This window comes from Falco naumanni, chromosome 9, assembly GCF_017639655.2.
Source record: "Falco naumanni isolate bFalNau1 chromosome 9, bFalNau1.pat, whole genome shotgun sequence".
NCBI classification, from domain to species: Eukaryota; Metazoa; Chordata; class Aves; order Falconiformes; family Falconidae; genus Falco; species Falco naumanni.
Genome location: NC_054062.1, coordinates 52,109,847 through 52,134,533, shown reverse-complemented (window position 1 = coordinate 52,134,533; position 24,687 = coordinate 52,109,847). Strand labels below are relative to the sequence as shown.

Sequence of the window (24,687 nt, the reverse complement as noted above, 5' to 3'; positions counted from 1 at the left end):
ATCACCCACACCTTTCGGTGATCTGCACCTCCTGCCTTTTGCCCTATCAATGCCAGGACACACAGTTACTTCCTGACTTTCTGCTACCTAAATTAACAATTATTACTGAAGTAATTTTCTAAGGTGTCGAGGTCAGCAAAGCACTAGGAAGAATCATGGCTAATGAGGAAGCCATCACTACTGCAAAATGAAAATTGCCGTAAGGCAGTGGAGAGTATCGTATTAAAATTGCCCATAAATTTGCAACTGCCGAACGGTATCTCTCATTGCATGAGGGGCAGGGCTTTTGCTTAAGAATTTTTTAAAATACTTAAGGCATACAGCCTTTGAACTTAGTCCAGTCCCCTGCAATCACATTCTGAACTCCCTGTGTTAGTAAAGAGAACAAAAGCGAAAAGGGCTTATAGTTTCACTTTTTGACTTTCCTTCTACTTTTAGCTCTAAAACCATTTTGATAAGCAGTTTCAGTGAGTTATGTACATATCTTATCTCTCAAGCAATGATTTCTCAGAGTGTTGTGCAAGTAAGGGTTCAAGACAGGCAGTTTCGCAGCACACATTCATAATTTCCCTTAAAAGCAAATTGTTACAGCCACAGCTGCTGTAATCCAGGAGCGGATCTGGACTAGGGAAAAAGGAAAAGCCTTTTCTACTGCCAGGAGAGCTCGGTCTGTTGGGCTTTCATATCATGGAGTGTTTGTGCTGTTGCCCAGCAAGTCCCTCGGGAGCCACAGTCTGTTCAGCCCGGCCCGGGGCTGTGTGCTCATGAGAAGGAGCTGACATCACCACAGACACACAAAAAGCAAAACCCCACCATTTCTCCAATTACAGTAAGTGGTGATGTCGAGGAGGTTGTTCCAGTCCTGGCTCTGCTCCTACTAATTCAATACCCACAGCAGTCTACAGCCAGTTCTAGAGCCGGCTCTTGAGCGCCAAGAAATTAAATATTTCCCTGATAGTTCCATCCCAGACTATCCAGAGCCAACGCACTTTAGCCCCAAAATGCTGACTCTCTCCCGCCAATCTCCCCAAAACATAACCAGCCTGTTTCATGTGAAAATATCTGCCTAGCAAGGCTCGATCTCATGATGCAGTTTGTCATTTCCATCAACAATGCAAGTTCAGTTTATGGCATCTAAAAAGGGAAAAATAATAATAATACAGGAAGCAACACAACTGACATTTAAAAGAATTTGATTGATGCTAAAGCCTGTGGGGAAAAAAATATGGAGCTTCAGAAGGGATAGGAATACTACTCACTGAAATAAAGACTTTGAGACTTAAAGATCTTAATCCTGTGGGAAAAAAAAGAAAAGAAAAAAAAATCTAAAAAGATGAAAATACTTCCTAGTTCCTACAGAACAAACAAACAAAAGCAACAACAAAAAACACAATTAACAAAAAAATGGAATGTTATTGAGGATGCAGTTTCAAAATGATAGGAAGTCCTAAAAGCCATAATTCATTCTGGCTAGAAAACAAATTGTCTCCACAGTATTATAGGATTTAAAACAAGCAGATTTTGTCAGTGGATTTAGCATGATGAATCAGGTAAATTGGAGGCTGAATCATCACTATATCCCCAGGCATCTGCAGTGAAATAGAAAGGAAAGAAAAATAAAAAATTAGAGAAGCACCTAGAGGATGTTGAGGAAATCACAGGCACACGGAATATTGAGTGAAAAATCACACTGATGTGGAATGTTTGCGTCAGGTTTTTTAATGACAGGCAGTATTTGGGAGCCATGAAGAGACACAGCAGGAAGGCTTCTGGACCTCCCAGAGCTGAGACTAAACCCAGTGGGAAATGGTCCACCACAGAGCAGACCCAAGGAGGAAAATGGAAGAACAGAAGGGACCCTTGTCTAAGCGATTAGATGGAGGTAACAAACTGAAATCTCCAGATGTTATGAAGCAGGAACCTGAACTAACTCCTCCAGCAGCTGGAGGGCTGCACTTCATGCCCCAGGGCCCCAGCAGTGCTGGGACAGATGAAGCCTTTCTCACCCTCAGGAAAGCTTCCCAGCCTGATCAGCAGATGCTTTCATCGTGTTTGGGAACAGCCCAGTGGCACTACCTTCTCCTGGGGTCTTCCGTCCGCCTCCAGACCACCACCCTCCTGCCCGACCTCCGAGGCAGAAGAAGCCAGGCAGCCGGGGGACATGGGGACGTGGGGGCACACACGATGCTGTCCACACCTGGTGCCTCGGGAAGGCTCCTGTGCTGGCCGTGCACCCCCCAAACACCCTCACTACACCAAGCAGAGCTGGGGAGTTACGTGTCTAAGGAGTTTACCAGCAGCTTTCCTGAGCTTTCTTAAATGACTTCTCAATTGCTTGCAACAACACATAAAATTTAATAATAAAATGCCTTTTCTTCCATTTTCTTTATACTTTTTTTTTCTTTCCTTTTTTCAGAAAACTTATGTCTGACCTATATCGACCTCACAGGAAAAAAGATAGATTTTTTTCTGCTTGTTTATTTTTTCCCTTTTTTCCCCCACACAGTAGTACCATCAAAATATGTGTTCCCCTGACGGCAGAGACAAAAGCCGCTCCAGTAACTCAAACCAACACCACTCCTTCCTCGTCCGGCACAGCAATCCTTAGTGACTTCAGGCTGCCGGGGAAGGTGAAGGACAGAGAACTGCAAGAGCCCTCCCATCACAGACGCCAAGAGAGCCCTCAGCTCTCACTTATGCGCTTCAGTGCTTGCAAGAAAGGCACAACAGGAACTTTTCTTTCTGTCCACACACAAAACGAGCCCTTAGCTAAGGAATGGATAGCATCTATTGTAGAGGCTGGCTGGTTTCCTCCAATACACTACAAAACTCACTTTTAAGTGATATGCACGGCTGCACCTGCACATTTTGGGCATGGCCAAATGGAAGTGCTAGGTGGCAGCAAGGTCCCAGGTATGTCCCATTCCAGCTCTGGCTCATTTCAGAAGTGTCTTGATATTTACTCAACAGTCACTTCAAATACTTACCATTTGTCACCTGCATTTTAGATGTGGGTGTCCTCAATTCTTCGAAACTCTTGTGCACAGAACAGCACATATGGGGCTGCCAGTGACCCTCCCTGGGAAAGACACAATTATTCCTTGCGTTTCACGTGCAGCCACGTTTACCTGTGCCTGTCCCTGGTGAGAACACAGAGCATCGACTTCAAAAGCGCCACTCCATAATTTCACAGATCTAACAGTCAAAGCAAAGCTACTGCAAAACTTAAAACAAGCAAAACGTAGGTTTGTGCCATTAACATAACAGAGAGAAAGTGGAAAGAAAATTTGCTCAGATCTTGTATGTTTGAACATGGACTTCAGTGCAACTCTCTGAAAATGTGATCTAAGGTTGCAGCTGCATTGAAGAAAGCAAAACAAGCTGGAAGCCCAAGCAGAGCTGTCCTTCGGCTTAAGCTCTAAGACAGGGTGGCTGGTGGGAGAGGGGACGTGGCCTCAGCCCACAGCCACTGCCCAGGCAAACTGCACATGTCTGCGGCAAAGCAGCAAACACACATGATCACTTTGGTTAAAAACTTCTCCCAAGAAACCTTTCAACCTTCAACCAAACATCAGCTCATTAGCAATAGGTCAAAGCCACATGGTATTTAACTTTGGATTAAATATCACTCTCATTCTCAGTGGGAAGCCAGGGCATTAACATATGTCTTGTCATGTATTTTCCCTTCCTGTTACATCTGATTAATTATGCCTCTTTCTGAAATCTTTTCTTAGTTTTTATGTGAAATGAAAACCCATGTCAACAGGGAGAGGACAAGCCCCAGGAGAGAGGCAGCAAGCAGGGGGGAAATAATTCTTCCTCCTCCCCAAAGCTCTGCACTCTATTTAGACTGCAGCAAAACCAGGGGAGGGATTTTTCTCTTACTTGAATGTACCTTTCATTTTCCTGAAGATTTCGCTGATTGCAAGACTTTGTTAACATTTATACAGGCTAAAAAACACAGGTCATTTCCATAGGGACTTGTACTGGCCTCAATCACAGACTAACACCGCAGCAATGACAGATATATATCTTGACTGTGAAAATATAATGCCTATAGGCACTTTCTCTTCTCACTGGCAAACCATTTCCCTTAATTTCCCAGTTTCTCAGCTTTGCCACTTCTTTTTACATTTTGCAATAAATATTGTTCAGCTTGGTGACAGGATAGTCCAAAGCTTTTAAAGCAAAACAAACTGATAGTTCTTCTAGCACAGAAACATTAAAGTTCTTTCACATTATGTTGAAAGCATTTGGTCTAATATTTAGAAGTCAAAAACATTCATTTCTCGTTTAGAAAGTTAGCAATGTTATGGATGCAGCAGCTCATGTGCGCACATGACACGTTAATGATCAACTTGACCAGAAGTTATAACCTCAGATTGTAAGGTGCAATAGCCTCTTAACGAAAGCTTGTGGAATGATACAAATGTATTATTTAATTCTTTTCATTACACCAATGAAACCAGATTTGCATATTCAGTACTAGCTGAGCACAGTTTTGTAGAGCAGATATAAATACTCTTGTAGATTATCCAAAAAGCACTTGGAGCTAGAGACGTTAATTTTCACATTGAAGTGATAAATACAGAGAAAGAAGTCAAATTGCATCTGTGAGGAAGAAAATAGCATTTCAAAGTAAAATCAAAGCAATGTCAGGAAGGTTGCAAGCAGCCACCAGCCGTTCCCAAACTCACTTGCATCTGCCCACACGCATCCAGGTCTGCATTCGTGTCTCACAGAGGCTTTGCCATTCCTTGGGGAGAGGGATGCTCCCTGTGCCATGCACCACAAATAGCCTGCCATAAATTTACTGGTAAATGCATTGCTCTCGCCTCCTGACTGGCAAAACATAGGTGTAGAGATTCTGTATCTGGGTAAAAAAAAAAAAAAAAAAAAAAAAACACACACCAAACAAAAAAAAGCCCAACACTTTAAACTAGAAAAAAACCCAAATGAAAACAGAATATATAACATATATTACTATTAATAATATATTACAACACTAATCCATGTATTACTGTATTAATTATGTTAGGTTTTACTGTATTATTATATTCTTGAGAGTGTGTATATGTATACATATATATAACAACACCTATAGCATATGTATTATTGTGTAAGCAAGGAGACAGGCTTGGCAGATGGCACAAAATCTGAAAAATATCACCTGCCCAAAAAGTTCACAGCAACTCTTTCACGACAAAAATTGCGTGGTAGTGGACGCACCTTTGCAGCCTCTCCCCCATAACTCCTGCGCTGCCGTGCGCACGGTGCCAGCTCTCCAGAGGACAGGCTGCCCGCTGCGCTGCCGCCCCAGCAGCCGCTGTTTCAAGGGGTCCGTGCTGGCGGCGCGTGCCTGCCTGGCAGTTCCAGTGCAGAGATGGGATTTCAGACTTCGGTTCCACCCCCGTCAAATTTAGAGGTAAACATTTCCATGGCGCAGCAATGCCCAGCCCGTGAGCGTCCAGGATTTCACAGAGGGAAGAGTTTTATGGAAATGAAGGATCTGTGTGCTTTGTAACGGGGCTTTTTACTCTAGTAAGCTGTTCAATCGCGGGAGTGCCGTAGAGATAAAAGTGATTTTTAGGTTGTCAGAAAGTTATTTCAGGTTTTTTCAAATAGCCTTTGAAGGAGCAAAAAGGTGTTCACAGCTGAAGAGCGGAGGTAAGAGGGGATTTTCTCCCCAGTCATACACCACACAAAATAATATTGAAATTCACAAAAGTAAGAGGCTGTGGTTTATACCAAGCCTACCACAACACCTGACAACTCTCTAAGATGTTTTTGAAGCTGAGGCTGTTAAAGTTTCCCTTTTAATTTTGACTACAAACAATCCTGGAAGGTCTCTGGTTATATTAATGGCTCTCATCTATCATTTAAACACAGACCCATTTTCTATCATCTCTGTGATCAGGGAGCAAATGATGCTGATGAAACAACTTTATTTTTTATGTCTTTCTAATAATTTTGTTATTACTGAGTTCTGGTTTCAGCAATAACTCTGTGATTTACAAGTTATTGTTCTGGTTAGAGTATATTATCTTAAGCAGCAACCAACATAATTTAATATCTATGGTGGCACGTACATATATGCACGTATAATTTTAGGTAGATGTATGAGTTTTATGAATGAATGCTACCTGTTAAAAATGAACCTGTTCCTTAAGAAATTAATTCCTCTGTGAAAAACAGCTTTCCTTACCCACTGGAGCCGCGGTCCCCCTGGGAGGATGCCTCCAGATCAAGGATGCACACGGCATAAAGACTGCACGGGATGCTTTACAGGCGGACACGCCTCCTGCACATTCCAGGCCCTTAACACGCTAAAAAAGTTATTACTAATAGTGCAAAAGTCTAAAGACCAGAGGAGAAACTTTAATGACTGAGGCAAAATGATCGGCTGGGTTACAAAGTGCCATAATCACTATTTATTTATACCTGCGCGGGATCCCCTCAAGCCATTTGTTGGGGAGGGAGCTTGTGCTCGCTCATATTGCACATGCCATGGGAATTTGGGGTGAAGGTGCTGGTGTGACACCACTCACCCTCTGATGGGCTTAGTTCAGCACAGCGGTGACCACTTTGGAGCACCTCCATAACCCACACAGATACTATGACACTATGGAAATGCTGCTGGTTTACCAATTCCCTTATTCCTGCCCTCTCTGCATCCCCATCACAGGTTCTTATCAATGCCCTGCAAAGCAACGGAGTCTGGGATGGATGCTGTGCCTCCTCAGGGACTTCTGGCTGAGCCACCCGCAGGTGTGACCCCACCACACCACCAGGGCTTTGCTGTCCCTTCTCCCACCCTCTGCCACCATACTGCAACCTTCACCTGTCAAATTTGGTGCTGAAACCCAGCTGCAGGGTGGCCATTGAGCCTTGCAGTGCTGAAGGAAAGGTTCCGCGTGCTTGGCTGCAGCACGTCACCACGGCCAGGGCACACCAGTCCCAGCAAAGCTGCAGCCGCTCCCGCTCAACAAGGGGGGTTAGGCGCCACAGTCGGTCCTTGGCATCATCCAGCCAGCGATGGCTGTGACAGCAGATGGCAAATGTCGTCCTTGTCACTGAAGAGCTTCATACCTCCTTAGAGCACAACCCACACCTGCTTCTCTGCCCTCCTGGAGGTGCCCAGCTGAGAAACGTCAGACACTCACTGGGGCATCCTCCAGCAGCTCTCCATGATAACGATCCTCTCTCATTATTTCATCCAGAAAATGGTATTTAGAGGTGCCTAAACTATTTTAACAAAGATACCAAAACACATGTGTTGATACTTAGAAACACCTATGAGTTTTTAGCACAAATTAACACACTTTTATTGTAAGATATATACAGACACTCATTTTTCATATATATGTGTGTGTGCCTGTACACGCACACGTGTACGTACTCACACACCTTTCTTCATCCAGAGCATTAATCTAGCCCTGAAAAAAAAATTGTTGCCCTTATAAGCCGTCTCATTTTCCATCTCAAATTCCTAACAAAAGTTTTGCTTACTCTCCACCAGCCTTTTATGGAAAGATACCAGCACTTGTTTTTTGGCATGCTGGGAGCTCTTCCACAGTTTCTTTCCCCAGCACCTCCAGTTGTTTTAGCACGGACCCTTTCCAGGACATAGACCCTGCTCGGCAGGTGTAGCCCTTTCTCGCTGCGGCCACGTGCAGTAGTACATCATTACATCGGCCACATGTGTTTTGTTTGCAGGCACCATGGGATTATAGCTGCTCCTGCTGACTGCCCTCCCATCATTATTTGCTGCTTGCCAGACTCTGTCACCTATTCATGTTATTAATGGTGACTTTAGATTTGGCTAAAATACTATGATTAAATATACATAGTGTGTGTGAGTATATATATACACACATAGGTAGTGAAGATTTCATCATGAAGAAAGGTTACTTTTTTTTTTTTTTCTCATTCTGAACTTTGCATTTCCGAAGGAGTTTCCGGGGGCAGAGACTGAAACTCTCAGTCCACCAGCAGCCAAGCCCCTGCCGCTGCCCGGGAGCCATGAGCCCAGCCCTTCCCTCCTTCCCTTGCACAAGCCCAGCAAGTCCCTTCAGCCACAGCACAAAGGGACATACGTGGGGCAGATGACTTCTCAGTAAACAGGTTATTGCATGCATAATACCTTCTGAAATGTTAAGTATTAAAACACTATGTTCACTCATCACCAAAATAAACCCTGTACCACCTGTCCCTCAGCCACTGTACAAAAAAACCCACCAAAACAATGAAACTTCTCTATTAGAAAAATAGAAAAATAAAGATAAATTATTTTCATAAAATTATGGAATGGTTTGGACTGGAAGGGACCTTGAAGCCCACCCAGTCCCACCCCGTGCCGTGTGCAGGGCCCCCTCCCCCCAGCCCAGGCTGCCCCCAGCCCCATCCAGCCTGGCCTTGAGCACTGCCAGGGATGGGGCACCCACAGCTGCTCTGGGCAGCCCGGGCCAGCGCCTCGCCGCCCTCACGGGGAACAATTTCTGCCTCACAGCTCATCTACATCTCCCCTCTCCCAGCTTAAGGCCATTCCCCCTTGGCCTGTCACCACGTGCCCACGTACAAAGCCCCTCTCCAGCTTCTCGCCGGCCCCTGTAGGTGCTGGGAGCTGCTCTAAGGTCTCCCCGGAGCCTTCTCCTCCCCAGGCTGAGCAGCCCCAGCTCTCCCAGCCCGGCGCCACAGCAGAGGGGCTCCAGCCCCCTGACCATCTCCGTGGCCTTCCATTTTTTACCACTGCATCAGCACGATGTGGGTCAGGCAGTCCAGATGCTGCTCACCAGCAATCACCTGCAAATCTGGCCCCACCGCTGCAGCCCACCCCGCAGACCCTCAAAGCCCTTCCCCGCAGCTCCCAAGTCCCCTTAATGACATCAGCACAAGCTCCAGCTCAGCCTGGTCAGGCCTGCCTCACCTGAAGCACTGATGTGGAACACAAGTGTGTTTTCTGCCTACCGACTACAGACAGCATCCGAACCTTGCAGCTAACACAAAACATCCCAGGCTGCCCAGCCAGCACCAGGCGTGGGCAGGGATCCAGGAGCATCTCCAGCCAACCCTTCCCACCCAACAGGCAAGAGCAAGAACAGCGAAGCCTTCGCCCCAGTCTGTGTAGGAGGAAACAACAGCACATGTCAAACAATACTGAAACAAGCATGAAGGGATCGTGTGTTTTTTTCCCCTAGATAGTTTAAGTTTCATGTGCAGAAAGTCAAAAAACAGTCCCCTCTGGCTAAAAAGAGATTTTGAGGGCCCCTCTACAACCCAGGCCACAGCACTGAATGGTACAACCGGGGAGAGCTCTCTTCTCTGTAACTCCCTCTTCTTTCTGTTTGCTCATGTGTCTTAAACTCACAAGAAAATCTCTGAATAGGGAATTTCATCACTACACAATTTGCTCGCTACAGTCACAGAAATCAAAAACTGTTGTGGAGTGTAGAAGGATGGACCAGATGGTTCTTGCACCTAGATCACTCCTAAAAGATACTCATCCAAATTGTGCTGGAAATCTCTTACAGAAGGAAACAAACAGGCAAGAAAAGACTCCCTTGTTCAGCTAGTTTCCTTCTTCAGCTAGTTTTCTTATAAATACACAAAAATAGATAATTTTGCTTGCTACTGAAGAAGCCCTGCATTTCTCAATGGCTCCAGACAACATGTGCAGACCTTGAATTACAGTTGATATATTTTTTCACCTTGCTTTATAGATGGGTCATCTTTGCTGCTGCCTTCCCACTGTTCGTGCGCTGAGGAACCTGCTGAATCTCTCCCACCGAGCCCAAGATGTGCTGCAGGTGGGCATCCATGGGCAAATCTATTTTTGAAGATGTAAAGGTGGCAGGAGAGTTGAACACATGCCCAGCCCACCTCAGATCAGATGGTTCTGTATCATACGAGGCACTAGTAGTAGCTATATTATCTATGACAGCTTTGAGTGTTACAAAGACAAATAATCTCATCAAAAGATGATTTACTTCAAGAGAAAGATATTCCATAGAAGGAGAAAATGTATTTTGGTTTGTGGCAGAACTATTTTGGAGGTCACTGATATGATTTTGTAGCACTGAAAACTAAGCAGTTTTCAATAAATAAATAATTCTTCCCTTTCCCAAACCCATCAAACTCTACACCTTTATAAAATACTGTTTGTTTTCTTGCATTTTATTAATTATACATACACTGTAAGCAATGTTGAGCCTTTTTTATTTCACCTTTTTTAATGGCAGTAAAGCTTTTACTACTACCACTAAACCTGGCACCTGGGAAATGCTGGCTGTCCAGCACAGAGGGATCCACTGCTCTCACGTACCTTTCTCCCGTAAGGGATCCTCTTCTTACTGGTGCCAGTGCAAACAGAAATAGCCAGCATCTCCAGCATCCCTTTGTGGCTTCACCAGCTCTCAGCCTCTGCTAGAAAGAAGATGATGTATTTGCTGTGAGTGTGTCACGATACGCTCTGATATGCCCAGACGTAGCAGATTACTTGGCAGCCAAGAGATTTTGGGCCATGAGACAGCTCTGGAACACGAGAGCTGCAGAAACAGGCTCTTCTCTAATTTAAACCTTGGGTTAAAGTGAGATCTCCGCCTCTCCACTCTTCTCCAAACTGACTTCCAAGCATCTTTCTTTGCTTTTATATGCCAGTTCCTGCCCAAAAAAAAATTTAACCTGACCCAGGAAATCTTTTCCCTAAGCTCATACACTTTCTTTTCCAGAAATCAATTTTATTTTCACTGGCATCTCCTGATTTACTCTGTATGCCCTTTAAGTCCAGTTGTGCTTCATGCAATGATCTCTGAATTTAAATGATCACTTACCTCACCTAACACAATCTATAGAGAGAACACCTTTGAAAAGCCTGCTACTTTCCTAGCACTCTCCAAAGCAGAGCGGATTAAGACAGAAAGAAAACCATCGCCCTAACTTTTTAGTGTCACTACTGAAGTTTCTAGAACTTCTTTTTTTTTTTCAGTTCCAAAAAAAGAAAAATGCTGTTGTGATGCTAATGCAGATTTCTTATGTGATGCTTTTACTAGGGAGAATAATGTAGGTGCTCATACAGTTTTGCTGCTTGTCTGAAAGTCAAGATTAATTACTCCTTTAAAGAAACCACATGCAAGAAGTCCAGCAGCATTGATGCTCCAACGGCTGCAACACTTCAGTGGGAAGACATTGATAGATTTTTCTGGATATTCTCTGTTTAATAGCTTAAGTAGCAGCAAATGCTAAGGATTATGTAGATTTATGATGTATTTTGCTACAGAGCACACCAGGCTGGGCAAGTCAGCCCTGAGAAACCAGTAGCCGTTTCATGCTGTCTGCACAGCGGGAAGAGCCACTGCTGTGAACATGCTGTGCAACAGTTTATTAAAAATAAATCTCACACCTGGAGGATGAATACAAATGCTATTATCTCATCACACAAACAATTTTCAACATTTTCTGTCAACAGTGTCAGTTCTAATGACATCTTAGAAGCTGAGGGACAGCAAAGAGTAAAATGTTGGGCTTGTTTTCGTTTAAAAAACAAAGAAAAAAAAAATGCAACTCTCTGTGGAGCAATGGAAGAACCGAATCCCATGCCACACCTGCAGATCTATGGCTGGTCTTTATCAGTAGCAACGACACACAGCCATGGACAACCTTCCTCTATGGGAAGCAGAGCGGGTGTCCTGGCTGCACCGGCACAGGGTCTGAGCCAGGATCTGCTGCTCTGCTGCCCCAGCACCCTGCTGGGAGCCCAGCATCACTGATGTCAGCCTGGGGATACAGTTGTCAGCCTGGCCCAAGGAAGCAGCCAAGGTGCACCAAGAGTGTACGTACGCCCTTTGTAACCTACCCTGCTCTGGTTGTACAGCTGCCCTTCAGAGGACACTCAGTGTGAGCAGAAGGTACAACCAGGAAAATTAATTAGCACACTGGGTTAAAAAACATTCATGAGTAGTTACAGGAGGGGGATAAGAAGATAAGAATAAAAGAAAAGAACAAGCAACCCCTTATGTTTTTCATGAAATTTGAACACTCACAGTCCACGCTGTCACCAAACTGCCTTTTAACACATCCAAGGGCAAGGTTCATCCAGTGAGATGGCAATTCGCTGCTGGGCACCCTTCAGCTCCCTTGGACCTTCCAGCTACCCATGAGCTTCAAGACAGAGACCCTGCGTAAGGGGATGGCCCCCTACCAAAATGCCCTGACACTCACCAAGCAGGGCCACCCCAGCACGTCCCAGGGGTGGGTGCCACAGGGGGACATCAGCACAGGCTGCCTGGCAGGGGCTGCCTGACATGGTGTAGAAAAATGGGCTTGACCTGGACTTCTTGGACTTGACTTGTTGGAAAGATAACAACTTTTTCCACACATCTTGTGAAATTAGGACCACTCTTCCCTAGTAAACGGACCCCTTTGTAGAAAAAGTAAGTAAAAATATAAGAACTTTCTCTTTTCACGGGTAGGGAAGCAATCTTATTATTGCAGGCTATTATAACTTTGAGGTTTCTATCAGAAACTTTTCTAAGGTTGCAGGCTATTATAACTTTGAGGTTTCTATCAAAAACTTTTCTAAGGGAGGTAAATATCACATTAAACTGGCCATAGAGTCCCAGGACTCCTGCATTTTAATATTACCCTGGAGTTCAGAAACTTGCACAATTATCTCTACATCTTACACTCTCTTATGAATGTCTATATCAAAAAGGAATAGTCATTCTATTCAGGGTTGGTAAGGCTTCAAGATAGATGCAAAATTTTAGCAGAAAAGGTCTTGCAATAGAAATTTTGAGAGATGGAGGTAGGGTAGCAGTATCAGGGTTACATTTGATTTTTTAATGTGAATCCTGCTATAGTTTCATATTCATCATTAAATGCATGTATTAGAAATACTATTTCTATTTGTGCTAGTTGGATAGGTTTAAATATGCCTTGGTTTCAATCCCGTTTGTAATAAGCCACGTTAGACTGAATCCATCCATCTTTGCATATACAATAAACCTTTAGAGACAAGAGAGGATGCTGAAGACTGAAGCATAGTGGGGTGTCTGAGTTTCTTCTCCAAGAAGGACTTGATTACCGTAGGTTGTTGATTTACCTTTTGAAAGATCATCCAAAATAACCAGTATTTAAAAGATTCAGGAGTTACTATCTTTCATTATATATTATTTTAAGCAATGTAAAAATTAACATTTGGGTTTTTTTTTTAAAAAAAAAGGACAGGAAAACATCTTTCCAGTTGGCTTATTCTTAACCCAAAAGTAATTTTTCCAGTTACAACGTGAAGTTCCTTTTTGCCAATTTCACTTCCCTGAAACAGCTAGAGTAAGAACATTTCTGCTAGAAGTTCTTTTTCTTTCAGATTCAACTTACATTGGCTCACAGCACTGTTTGCATTGATGTAACATGAATATACAACAATCCTCTTATTTTCTGCTGTAATAGCAGCAAACAAATTCCACTTCTGATTGTGTAGTCTGCCATGCAAGTGTGTATAACTTGCATCTTCCTTTCATGCATATAAACAGCTTTGTGATTTGTAAGGAGTAATTGGAAAGGTGATCATTCCTGTTCTTATCTCATAATTATTACACACGCCTTGTTGTAAAAGTTCCTGGTGAAATACCAGGGCACCACCTTCTGCAAAAGCATTACATTTAGATCACCTTGAAGAATGAAAGAGCAACAAGGTTTTTTTAGAAGTACAGAAGCATCCTTTTGTAACCAAAGATGTGCAGTTTCCTCATTTATTTCTCCAGTATCTAATTTTTCAATGTAGTAAGAGTATCTGCACGGATCCTATCAGAGCGGCCTGAATTCTAGCCTGCATCATCACAATAAAGAGAAAAAAAAGTACCATTAGAAATGTACTGACCAGCCAGGTATGAGCAGCGGTCCAGGCATGAAAACAGCAAGCCAGACACAAATTAACTTATGCTTTCAGAAAAAGGAAAAAATCACCCTGCGCAGATGTGCTGCACTTAGACTGCCTCTAATATCCAATTATTTCTGTCTTTTGCTGAAGATTACAGGACTGAGTCTGGAGCTCTGATTTCTAATTTCAGATGGACTCTTCACTGAAAACATGTTCCATCTTTGAAGCCTGACATTAGCAAGTTCAGAGTCCCCAAGTGTCACAGTAGCCAGAGGGAGTGAGCAAGTGGTCCCTCTGACACGGGGCCCTTATTTTTTGACCTATAACTAAGATTTTGATATAAAAGACAGTACACAAATAACAAAAGAATTATTCATTTAGCCACTGTTTAGCCACATTCACTCAACTGACTTTCTTCGAAAAAATATTCCCTGATTTTTCTCATTTTGCAGCTGATAATAATTAGGAATACATAGCTAAGAACTTGCATTTGTACAAGGAGCACTTTTCCAAGACTCTGCTCTACACTAGCTCATTAATTAGCACAGTTTCAGTAATGGCTGCGAACATGATGGGGCAGACAAGAGACAACCCCAGCCCCTGCTTCCCACAACAGGCGGCCGCAGAGATCGGTGTGTGGCACACAAATGCAGAATGAAGCCCCTTCTTTTTCCAGCCGGCTGCTGTGATGCTGTTATCAAACACGGGTGGCAGGAGCCCCCCAGGCAGGCAGGCAGGCAGCCCTGGGGGAGGGGCAGAGCAGAAGGGGTGCCCCTGCAGAGGCGCGGGGAGCTTGGGGCCAGGGTGCCTTTTCCCCCAGCCTCACCCAGACCCGCCGGGCAGGACAAGGGCACCTGCAGCATCCCAACGAAGCTGCCGTACGTGGAGCAGGGCAGCCAGGGCTGGCAGGAGATGCCAGCAGCACCCAGCCTGCAGGGAAAACTGTCTCTGCCGTTACCAGCCAGCGCATCCTCGGCTCCCCAGGAACCAGGAATTTCCTCTACATTTATCAACACCTGCTCAAAGACGCACACCTGAACTGGTGTCCCAGGAGCACATCTCACACGCACATACTTTCCTCAAAAAGCTACAGAAATTTGTTTTTCTTTTCATTCAAAGCGATGCAGGTGTGGCCCCGAGAGATTCGTTAGCAGCGCGGAGGAAGCCTTCACAGCACCGCACTCTGCAGAAGATGGGTGGGGAGTTTGTTTTCCAGTCCCGGCCCAGTGTCCCATGCTCACTGGCAACTTCTTACACAGATGCAGAGCTCCACTTGTAAGGATTATTTTCTGGGGATTTGCCTATATTTTTGTCGACTCTTGCTTTATAAATTCAAAAAGGCATTTGAAACTGTAATGTGATTCACTACTAATCACTACTACATTTTTTTCTATCACCAGATAGAAAATTTTCTCTCACCAAACGACACATTTCTCTGCTTTTTTCTTTTTGTTGGTGTTTTCCAGCTGAGTTTCTCATGGCATTTACAGTGACTGACACCTCGGGTGTCCCTTGCACCAGCGTGGAACCAGACCGTGGCTCTTGCCCCTTCCATTGCTGCAGGCCACCACGACTGAGCAAACCCTTCCTACCTCGTGCTTTCCATTTCTCCACCCACAAATCTACATCTGCTTTCATCCTTTCAGACTGCCTGTTGGCCAAACAGAAATTCTCCTGCAGGTTTTTAAGCATGTGAACTTGAGTATAACACAAGCTCCCTGTAATATTGGTTTTCCTTAAGTGCTTGTAGTTTTGTGGTGAGGTGCATTAGTGCTCCGCACCAGCACCAGAAAACATGAGCAACTGAACATCTCAACCACGATTAACCGTATAATTAACATATTCACCAATAAGTTTGCCAAAAAGCTGAAGGTATCGAAACAGGAGAACTGCTGGTCACAAGCCCACACATGCCCACCTCCCAGTATCCCACCACCAGTCCCTGGCTAGGGAAAGCCATCCAACCACACACACAGCATTTTGGCAGGGGACAGGGTGCCCATCATGTACACTTACATCCTCGAAAGCAGATGGCATGGCAGTGCCTGAAGACATTAGGATTTAAATATTCTTCCATTATTAATTTATACTTTCATGCCAACAGCACCCCATGTCACCTCAACAACGATTATTTTTGATAACAGGAAACTCAGCTTTTACTCAACAGATTTGCAGCAATTAAATCTCTTAATGCTGGCACTTATTATACATTGCTTACTTAGAGAAATGTCTTTTTTGACCAATATAGCACCTGCTGTCTTATCAGATGGCCCTATAATGAAAGTAAAAGAATACTGTTTAAATGCTAAAATAATAAACTATAATTTATGTCAATTATTTAATGAGATATTGTATTTCTCAAATTTAGTAATACTAAAAAAATTATATACATCAGAATTATAAAAACAGTAAGCAGAATCACAATTTTAATAAAAACTTAGGAAATGGTCATGATCCGCAACGCTATACTGACTAAAGTATTTAAGCAATATTTTATTCTTTTGTTTATCTTCTCCTGTAAAGCATAAAGACATAAATCACTACAAGCTTTACCAAAACATTGGAGCAAAGCACAGACCCCTGGGAGGTTTGGGGCTGGTGGGAGTTCAGGGGTCTCTGTCCTACCGTGCTCCCAGCAGGTTGCTCAGGGATGTGTCCAGGCGGGTTTGATCATCTCCAAGGATGGAGACCCCACAGCTTCTCAACGCTCATCCCCATTTCAACAGCTGAAGATCCTCAAAGCAATCACTGGTGGTTCCAAGCACTGAATGGATTCACCCTAAACAGCAAATTGTGGGATGTGGCACTGCCCCACCATATCCCACTCCCACATCAGCAGTGCATTAAGCTCCATCCCTAACAGACTGCAAATGTCCCTTTTCTGGAAATAGCAGTAAAATCCTGATATTTCTGTGCCGACATCCAGACTCTGTCTTGTCTCTGCAACCAGACTGAATGAAGATTTGACAAGTGCTCAGCTCCCCAGAGCACAGCTCCCTCGGTTCAGGAGTTGTTTACCCCAACTTGTCTATCCTCCATGCACCTCTTTCCAGTGTGAATACTGAACATTTCATCAATACTGAACATTTCATCAGCACACAGGCTCTGGTGTTCCTTTTTTCCTTTCCTTTTTTTTGGTTTTTTTTTTTTGTTTCTTTTTAAATCTAAATCATTCTCTTTGTACTTCCACAACTCAGAGATAACAGGAACCATATGCTGATTTAGGGTTTTCCCTTCAATTTTAAGATTACTTCTAAATTGTAACCTTGAATGCTAAGATTTTGCTTAAAGCAAGGTTTTATTGCCATGTTGTCAACCCCAGAAAGTAAAACCCTCACATTATAAAAAGAAACAGACCTTTAATTAACTGTAATGATAGTTCTGGGTACCATTATCACACATTTTAGCTACAATAAAAAGCTTTTAAGAGAGTTGACAGCAAGTTCAACCCATATTTCTCCTTCCTTCCCAGCACCCAGACTTAAAGAAGGAGGCAAGCTCAGACAGACAGCTCCGTGGGAGAACCTCTACAAGACATGGGAGAGTTTGTTCAAAGGATACAAAAAAAAAAAAAAAAAAAAAAAAAAAAAAAAAAAAGGCCAACAACAAACAAAAAAACCCTTATGATAAGCATTTCCTTCGGTATCCTGAAGAGAAAAGGGCTTTAGGAAGGGCGACTCGAGGCAAGCTCCTCTCCAGTTCACATCTCTGTTCTGATTTCAAGGTTTTGCAATAATCCAATTTTTTACCACCTGTCCCTTTGGAACAAAAGGCTAGGTAAACATCCCACCTAACAGGCAAACCTCTTGAAAAAACCTTTTCCTGAAAAGCATTCCCACTTCCAGATTTTGGATTTTCCCATAATCTGGGCAGAGGGAATCGCTTGCCACTAGCTTTCATCTTTTTAAACTCCCAGCCACGGTGGAGTTGTTGCTCTCCTCCCTCTACAAGTCTTGCTGGAGCAGGTGAGAAAGCATCGACCCCATGGCCAAGTTACCACCTGGGCACAGTGCACTCAGCGTGACCAACACTGGACCACCACTTTCACAGCATCACAGGCTGGCTAAGGTTGGAAGGGATCACTGCAGGTCATCTGGTCCAACCCAATTCCTTGTCTGTACAATAGATATTTCCTCAAAATACTTCCTGCAGAGAATAACAGCTTTCATCTACTTTAACATTAAAGGATATCAAAACATTTATTTCAATTCTAGCCAACTGCAGCACAGCACCATCCCACCTATCCCCACCTCAGCTTGCCCTCCCAGGCACAGAATGCAGTGTAGTAGTGGTGTAAGCCACCAGCCTTCAGTACAGGAAAAAAAAAAAAAAAATCAAAAATTGCCCCCAGTGGCAAAGCATTTTCTGAATTTTCTATTCTATCATCTAGATGGTTAGTATGCAAATTATAATTAGTCTCAACATTTTGCAGGCTACAATTACATGGCATGAAACGTATTTACATACTGCATGGAACCAAACCAGTGGGACAAAAATTGCAGATCAGTCTCAGCATTTAATTGGACACAGTAATTTTAATGAATAAAAAGGACTAAGACAGCACCACTACAGCAACATTTAGCACATAAAAATTAGTGTCTTACAGAAAGAGAAACTGCTAGGAAGGGCTCTGTTAATGAAAAACATACTTGTTCACAAGTGAGCCCTCAGATCACCACAAGCCAGAGGAAACACTAAGTAATATAAAATAACCATTTAGCTTTGTGCCTCATTATCTTCACTTAGGATACACCAGGAATCTTTGCAGGCACAAGGAGAGACCCAAATCCTCACCTGAAGGCCACATCATCCACAGAGTTATGAACTGGACATCATCTGGAGATCACATCATCTGCAGAGTGATGAAGCAGACCTGATCTGGAGACCACATCATCTGCAGACTTCTCCTGGTTGGCTGAAAAGGACCCCCGGGTCTGGGGTCCCTGCCTTGTGGGACCCACCTCTCTTGCAGCGTGCCTCCAAATACTGCACGTTGTTGAGGTCGTTTTTCCATATGTTGGAACCAGTGCACAGGTTAAAACACCAATATTGAATGGCCAAACCCATTAAATCTGATTTTGGTTCAAACCCATTAAATCTAATCTTCAAACTAATTTCTAAAGCTCAAACTAATTTCTTCAGCTAGTGTGGCTCATAGGTGAGCAGACTTCACTAAGAAACAACTTAAAAAGACCAAAGGAGAGGGAAGAAAGCCAAAAAGTCCGGTCCTCCCTGTCCCACATATTCCCGAGTCCTCCATCACAGGAGGAGGTCCAGAAGATTCTTGTGTCTCGCACAGATTTTCACCAAGATTTCTAGATTCCTAAGATACAGTCACATCTTTCAGTGAGTGTATTCTGGCTGAGGTTGTTTCCAATTTTGGTAAGGAGCTGCTGCAGAAGCCATGCTGACTTCAAAAATCCTATCTTCTTATAGCCTCATTTTCTGTGATTTTGCTGCTTTGGACAGAAGGAAACTCACTCTTGCAGCTGATAATTAAAGCCACAAAGTAAGAAACCAGTATTTGTTCTTACTGGTGCTAGAGACTCCCTACACTCTGGTAATTTGTTTTCAAATGAAAATAAACTATGGTTTAGAATATTGATGTATTTCTCAAATTTGTTTTGGTTTTCTCAAGTTGCTCTATGCCAAATATTATTACCTATGTAAGTTTCTAATCAACTGGTCAAATGATCTCCACGATAATTCCAGGCAGACAGTCTGGAATTATCCATGCCAGAGGGATTTTAGCCCATCTTGCTTTGGTGCTCCCCAGATTACAGCCCCATTCCCTGCCCTGTAACACCTTTCCCCATGGGGCAGGGCAGAGGTTACATTACCCTGGACTGCAGCTCCTTTGGAGCTGATCTCTCAGTCACTGCCGCCATCAGTAAGAAATACCAGTAGCAATTTATTTTCTTAATCTACATCAAAAACTTTCAAAACAGAAAGACTGAAATCAGATTTTTAACGCTCCAGGATTGCTCCGGCGTCAATAAGGAGAAAACCCCTGCTACTCTTGAAATTAATGTTTTCACTCTCTAGCAACCCCAGCATCTCAGCCGAGGAAAATAACAGAAGCATTAATATAAAATACACTACTTGACCAGAAGGAAAGCATTTCAATATTATGTAGAAAAGTCTCTCAAAGGGCACACTATGATAAAATATATATATACATATGGTTAAAAATGAATTGTACTTCAATATGTTAACCAGAAACACAAAAATCAATAACAGCAATTTAAGTTTGCAACCAAGAGAAAAAGACATGGGTGAGTGAATGTTCAGAATGCTCCACTTGATGCTCAGAGTGCTTCATTAGGCATTTTTATATGCTGGATTTGAGTAGATACATGATACAGAATTTCAAATGGATGGTAAGAATCCAGAGCTCTGCTGACCCTTTGATCAGTTTTCCTTAGCCCACAGATACTCAGAGTCACTTTTTAAAGATAACCAGTATACCAGACCAGTAGCACTATTTTTTGTCACTTTTTTTTAATTTGATGCCTCCTCATTTTACCACTTTTCAGAACTGGGCATGCTAAGATATTATGTTTCACATCTTCCTTTTCTTTAGGAAAAAAAAAAACAAAAACAAAAACACGACAATTTTGTTTTAAATTCAGAATGGCAATAAAGGCCTTGCACTTTTCTTTCTTGAGTACGCTTCAGGTATTTCATTGCAACAGAGAGAAATTATCAAATTATTTTCATCTTTTTGAGCCTGTCACTTAAGGCAAAGAGACGATTTCTTCCTGGGAACCAGCGTCGGTTCCCCTGCGGTCCCCAACGCTCTGCTCGCTGTCGCTGTGCTAGAGGGGCACGCTCGCCGTCACCTTCTCGCTGTATTTCACTGCCTCCCCCTGCACTGGTTCTCACCTTGCTGTTTAATAGCGCTACTCAAGATAAATGCTAGCAGAGCAATGTGATCTAAGTTTGCCTTCAACTTTTGAACCCAGACTCGTTAGCACACTCCATCAGAAAACAGCCATAGCTTTTTCTTGATACCCAGTGCAGCATTATTTTTTAAACAGGGTCAGCAAGCACTGCATGAAGTCAATTCTCCAAAGAGGCCAACAGGAACATAAAGATGACGTTATTTTTTCATAAGCTAGGCTGGGAAGAGCTAACACCTTTGTGACAGAAAGTTTCCAGCCCTTGCAGAACATAAAGAAGACGGTATTTCCATAATGAAACAGCACAAACGCCAGCTGATACAAAGACCATGCCTCAGCAGCCTGAAATAAATTCCTGCTAATCAAAGTAATCACCCCTGACTTTAGAGAAAGACAAACATTTGGAGAAATAGCATGAACGGTGGAGCCAATTTTCTTGTAAATGTTAATAACTCCAGGTCTCAAAGGGGAAGTTACTTGCTGGGAACAACTATGCTCTGGTGTTTGATTCCACAAAAAGGCAGAGCAGCAGTTGCAAGCTGAAAAGGCCAGATCAACAATGTGGAACAACTAAGACTACATGATTTGCTCAATATCTTCGGAGCGCAAGAGAAATGACAAATTCCAATACTTACATTTCAAGGCATGAGTGGCAAGGCCGTTGCTGCCTGACTCCCAGCCTTTTCTACTATCTTATCGCTTTCCTTAGCTGAAGTAAAGGCTCTTCTCCAAAAGCACTAACAGAAGACTGAAAGCAAGTTTCTCGGTACTACTGCCATCCACTTTCCAAAGACTTGTTAAAAACTAAGTGTTCCCCAGGCACCTTTGCCTAAAGAGCCACTATTGATAGTATCTCCAGTAGTTTTAAACTATGTCAAATCCCCAGAGTCAACCTTGGAGCAGTACAATAGAAACAGAATTAGGTAGGCACGGCTAGACGTGATGAAAAATACTGCCGCAAGTTAAAGGCAAATAGGTAGACTTTGGCTGGCTCTGAGTCAGTACATTATTCTGTGGGGTTTCTTTGATTCATACCCAACCACTGGCAGTTTTTAATGCCTGAGGACCTGCCCCTCAAACTTATGTGTTATCATCTTAAAGTGCTTGGTTCTAGGGTAGAGCAGAGGTCTCTTGCCCACCTCCGTTACTAAACACTAACAAAATGGCACCAAAGGTGCTAACTTTTTGCACTACATGAAAACTTACTTTCTCTTTTACTACTGCTATAGCCTATTAGGACACAGCTAGGTCAACATATGATCCACCAGTCTCTAGCTGAAGCAGACCTTTTCATCTAGCCTTACAAGGCTCACGATGCAATGCACTTCCATAAAACTCGATGGTGGAGGCCAATGTTAGAAAAAGCAAAATGTCAGAAGGCCATCAGTGAAATTTCTGAAAAATCAACAGCATATTCCAAAACCTGGTTTTGCAGGGAGCAGGGCAAACAGACAGGCCAGAAGCAGCTGAGGTGCCACAGAAAATAAAAGGCCAGGACACCAGAAACAGTGTCATTCAAAACCTTTATGAAATTGTGCTATGTTTTCAAAACGGCATGCAGAAAAATGTTTATAAAGATTAACCATAAAACATTCGAGGAGATACGAAGGAGGAAAGAGCATCACATGAAATGGCCTGGACAGAAAGGAAACACATTTAATTACCACTGCAATAACAGAATGCACAATGAACAAAAGCATCTTCTAGCTCTATTCATTCAGTGGAGCATTTTCATCTTTCTACTTGTCTTTTGTAATTTTTTTTTTCTTTTTATTGTACCACCTGAAATTTGTGTTATGACAGGTCCCTGTGATGCACATCTTCGTTTCAAAAAAGCCTAAGTTAAAGAATTAAGTACTACAGTATTCAAATATCCCTTCAAGTAAACCCTTTTGGCAATTATGAAACAACGATCGTAAGGTGGACACCTACCTAAGTACCACTTATCCTAGCAAAAACTGCAGAATCAGCTACTAAGATTATGTTTTTAAAAAGGTTTTTAGAAGGCTTTTAAAGGAGAATACTGTCCAGAAGAAACTTCTAATGGAAATTCCTCAAAGTCACCTTACCTACTTGTAGGAGAGGACCAATTTCCAAATCTTTGTTGTTCAGTCAACAAGTGACAAATCTGGGATATCGATACGGGCAATTACTGCTCCCAGCCGGACACGTTCCTCCTCCTCACTGTGTAAATGTCTCACGGAAGGGATCACGTGTATCTCTTTTTTGCACAATCTCTTCATTAAAATCCTTAATTCTGTCTGTGACTTACTCATGTCACTGAGAACTACTCCTGACAATTATACACATCCTGCTGACCTCACATGCCCTTCAGCTTTCTAAGGCAGAATCAGGCCACTACAAAGAGACTCCAGCTAAGCTGCTCAAGAACCACAGACACCTCCAAGGGCCTGACCAACCCCTCAAAGGTCAGTGTTAAGTATCTGCCAATGTGACAGCAGTTTTATGGCTGAAGGCGTACCCCAGCAGTACAGCACTAGCAACACAATTTCAGCCCCTTGTCCACATCTACCAGGAAAAAAAGTCCCTCAGTCACAGTCCTCTACTTTTTAGCAAAATCATTTAATTGCTGCTTCCTCTACAGATACTTTGTCCCCCAGGGATTCTAATGAAGCTGCCAATTTGAACTGAGTCATTCCGTACGGCTGAGTAATGCATCTTTCCCAACCATCTTTAAGGTAGGAACAACAAAAATTACCAGATGTCAGCAGACAGGTACTCTGTAGCACTTCACCCACACTTCTACAGTTTTACTCAGCTTAATGGAAAAGAAAAATCAGACAACTCAATAGTCTGGTGGTACTCCAGAACCTACAAAGTCTAAAGCAAATTAAAAGTGGGTTTACATACTTAACCCACAGCACGGCATGTTCTGAGGATAGTTACGTCACTTGTATGTATCGACAGCCATTAAAAGAACCCAGACGCTGTGGCTATACAGAATTCAGTAGCGTGCAAAATAAGGATTGGGGTGAGACAGTGAGAGATGCAGCATCTGGCCTGTCCTCACTGGGGACCCATCCTGTTAACACCTTCTTTCTGCACAAGGGTTCAGCGGCAGCAAGACCTGCACATGCGGCTCACGTCGGTGTTATTGATGCCTTAGAACGAGAGCACGTGGAAAAGCGCCTGGTCCCAAACACAGCAGCCTCACACGTCCCCCTTACATTTTGAGGGCACTAACGTTGGTCAGGCACCAGCTGGCAAGTTCCATGCTCCTCTCTATCAGCTTTTCTATGGTCACTTTCTTTTTTATAAATCACCCTTTGAAATGTTTTAAAGAAATAGGTAAACCCCATTTATAAAGTAACACAGACCCCAAATCTCAACTGCCTTTCCTACAGTTATGCTTAACAAAGCTTTTTGTTGCACACATCTTGACACCATCCGTAGACCTATGAATCAAGTGTAATTAGCTTTTATTCTAAGAAGAAACAGGTGCTTTTCAGTTTATTACTTCATGGCCTCCCACACTGCAGAATCTGACAGAGGAAAAGTTAGATTTATTATGTGCTTAGGAATTACTCCACTGTATTAACTACCAATGTGAAGTGATCTCATTGGAGACTGTATTATCATACAAGCACTTCAGCATCTGCATGATGCAATGTATTCTAGGCCTTAGAGAGGTAAATAATTGATAGGAAAACACTCATTTTTCACCTTTGCAGCTTTTTGAAATCCTTTTTTAATGTACAAGAGAGTATTCCTAGGACATCACAGTGCCAAAGGAGGCAAGCTTTGTTCAGGCAACTCGCTAATCGGCACCATGGCAAAAAATGTTATCACACGCTGGATATTCTGATGGGTGCTTAGCAACATGGTCAAAGCTCGCTTTCTTATTATTATTATGGTATTTTCCAGGATTACTATGTATGTTAACAAAGC

At 43.1% G+C, this 24,687-nt stretch overlaps 1 long non-coding RNA gene across 4 annotated transcripts in view; it reads right to left on the bottom strand.

Moving 5' to 3' along the window:
* LOC121093881 overlaps positions 1–5,416 on the bottom strand; it is a 51,704-nt gene extending 46,288 nt beyond the window's left edge. For all 4 annotated transcript variants that reach the window (XR_005829684.1, XR_005829685.1, XR_005829682.1 and 1 more), the window contains exons 1-3: positions 5,230–5,416; positions 4,698–4,873; positions 2,988–3,079 (exon numbers count right to left, since the gene is read on the bottom strand). This is a non-coding gene — a long non-coding RNA (uncharacterized LOC121093881). The remainder of the gene's footprint in view (positions 1–2,987; positions 3,080–4,697; positions 4,874–5,229) is intronic.
* Between the last annotated feature and the right edge of the window lie 19,271 nt (positions 5,417–24,687).